This window comes from Pteropus medius, unplaced genomic scaffold (genome assembly GCF_902729225.1).
Source record: "Pteropus medius unplaced genomic scaffold, Ma_sr-lr_union100, whole genome shotgun sequence".
Classification (NCBI taxonomy): Eukaryota; Metazoa; Chordata; class Mammalia; order Chiroptera; family Pteropodidae; genus Pteropus; species Pteropus medius.
Window position 1 is genome coordinate 21,680,588 of NW_024354500.1, and position 3,157 is coordinate 21,683,744.

The window sequence follows — 3,157 nt, forward strand, 5'->3', positions numbered from 1 at the left end:
CATAGTAAACTGTTGTGATAATGTGTTCCTTTAAAACAATTCAAATGTTTATATACACTGTGACATGTTATTCTGTGAGGCATATGCTACTGTATTAGCTGAGAAAGCTGGGTGATGAAGAAGCAAAATATCTAAGACACAAAGGTTGAGTGACAGATTCAGAACTCAATTCTGCTTTGGATCCACTGAACACTTAGTAAGTTGCTGTGTGCCAGATACCCTGTTGGGCAGTTTGTTTTGGCCTCCTTATTTCTAACCCTATGCTCTTTCTAAAAAAAGATCATCTCGAGAAATCTTTCATCACCAAGAAGCTATTTTTATGTTAAATGTGAATAATGTCCACACCTAACATTCATCAATATATTCCTTTTATTTTTATTAATAAGCAATTTCAACTTAAATTTGCAAATATTTTCACAAAAAAGAGGAGCCGTTAACTTTTTCCTGCAGCATTCTAATGCCCACATTCCAATCTTTTTGTTTAGAATATCATCTTCTGAAAGAGTCTTTTATAAAATGATGACTATTTTCAATTTGACAATGATGAAAAGTATTGGTGGTGTTTGTAGTAGGGTGATTAATACCAGTGAATTCATGTCCTGTGATTTCTCCAATAAATATTCAGTTTTTGACTTCAGACCAGTGTACATAGCAGAAAAATAAGAGACGGTAAAAAAACTGCCATTTTTGCACCTGCGTTCATCTTGTAGGCAGGTGTTTATAGCTACTTTAAATGAGTGTTTGGATAATATGGTGCATTTTGTCATCACTATGCCAGAGCGGGTAATCAGACTTAAAGAGATCTGTGCTTAAAGAAATCTGTCAATAAGTTGATAAAGTTGTTCTCTATAAAGAGCTAATGGGTTTGACTGTTTTTAAGTGCTTGCTTGGGAGAGCATTATGAAGACAAAACATCTAACAATGCCAGTGGTGGTGCAAGCTAAAGCTTCAATTATTTACTGTACTAGTGTTTTAAGATCAATATTCCTTTAATTTATACAATTTGGAACCAAGATAGGACTTTGTCTCAGTATTTCACTCTACCATCTGGGGAAGGTTGTTTTTGTTAAGAATATATATAACTATTTGAAAATTCTATTATGATGCATGAAACTTGGCATGGGTGATAATAAAATGTATATATTAAAGGTCTTTCTTTAGGAAACATGGGTCCAGAAATTGATACACTTGTTATGTTCTAAGCGTATTGATCAAGTTCTCTGATTTTCCTTTGCCTAATCTTGTTGCTTTCTTTGAAACCTTAATGGCTTCTTAATAGAGCAATGCAAGTACCAAGGGGGATACTTACTTTAATAAAGAGCTAACACATTAGACAAAATGCCTAAGGAATTTTCAGAAACCTATATTTAAAAGCAGATTTTCAGGTCAAAAATCTAAAACTAGAATTGAGTTACTGCTCAATTCCATTGCTAAAGAAGTTAATTTTTATTTTAAAAAATCAAATAATTTCCTTGGGGCTGTCCCACTGCTACTTCATTCCTTTAAATTTTTAATATTGTTTTACATTAACTTTATTCATTTTTAAATGAATAATACTTTTATGTTTCAAAATCAAAATTATATAAAGATATACATTGAGAAGTTTTGCTCCTACCCCTGTTTCCTTCTGTCCCCCCAAAAGGATAGTTGTGAAGAAAACCTTTTTATTAATATTCATTGAGTATTCCTAAGCTATCCAGTGGCACTGACTTCTTTTGCAAAGGAGGATTTATTCCAAGTGAAACTAAGATGCGAGTATCCTTACTAGTTGTTTTACAGGATAATTTCTATAAATACAATGCAGGCAAAAACTATGGAAAATATCAATGTTTCTCTCCCCACCCCCGCCTTTGTGTAGACACATAGATATCTCCGATGGTGGCAAAGTCTTCCTCTCTGAATTTCTAAGTATGGCAAGATCACCGTGTATGGGAAATGATTCAATAGTTCAAAGAGAATTGACAAGCCAGGCAAAATGGCCCCTGTGGAACATTTGTCTTCAAGAAAAATGACAAAGTTTAAAAAAACTCTAATATGTTTACTTAAGATTCAGGGCAATATTGCATTTATATAAACAGAAGAATTATGAGCTAGGAAAGCTTTATTTCGGGTAACTCATCATTGATGACAATTTGAAAAAATAATTGAGTCACTGAACAGCAGATTAGACAGCACAGAAAACTGGATCAGTGAATTAGAAACTATCAGAACACAGAAGAAAAAAGAATAGGGTATAAATAACATAGAAGATAGATCCAGAAAACCAAATGGAAGTATAGTACATTAAAATGCTTCCCAAATGTGCATGATTGTAATAGCCTCATGGACACATTCAAAATCCTGTATTCTGTTTGTCCTCCCCAGGGATGCTAGTTCCATATTTTGAGAACTGGACTTAGGTTTATCTATTTTTTAAAATTAAGAACATGGAGTAATTTTAATGGTATGGAAGATTTGGAAAACGCTACCACAAAAGAAAGGGAAAAAAACCAATAAGCCAAAATAAATTTTAAAATAAAAATATATAATATTTCTGGGATTTTTCAAAAGACTTGGTCTTCCTAATAGAGTCTATAAAATATCAAGCAAAATAAATGAAAAGAGACATCCTAGTAAATTGAACATCAAAACTAAAAGAAATTCTTCAAATATTCAGTCAGAAAAGCTTATGGACAAAAAACATCAGTTGACATACTTTCCTTCTACAAAACTAAATGTTACAAGAGGAGGAAGAATGTCAACGGTTATGGCAGAGAACACCATATTCCCTGAAAAACCAATGTTTGTTTGAGCAAGAAAGATATTTGCAGACAAACAGCTCAAAAAGTATTTTATCTGCCCACCTTTTCTGAAAGAAAATGTAGAATGTTAATTAAAAATTAGAAATGGGGACTATATAGTCTAATATTGTTAACATAGCTTAATTTAAATCTCAAAAATATAATTTATTGAATTAGAAGATATATCCAAAAAGAAATAATGATCATCCAGGGTTTTTTTAAAAGAAATAAAAGTATACTAATCTTTCATTTTACATGCGGACATCAATAAACAGTTTATTTTTTACCTTGATAAAGAAATACATGTTAAAATATAATTAAAATTCAAAAGGTAACCACCAGTTAGCTGCATACAGAGCACCTGGAATAAAGACTAC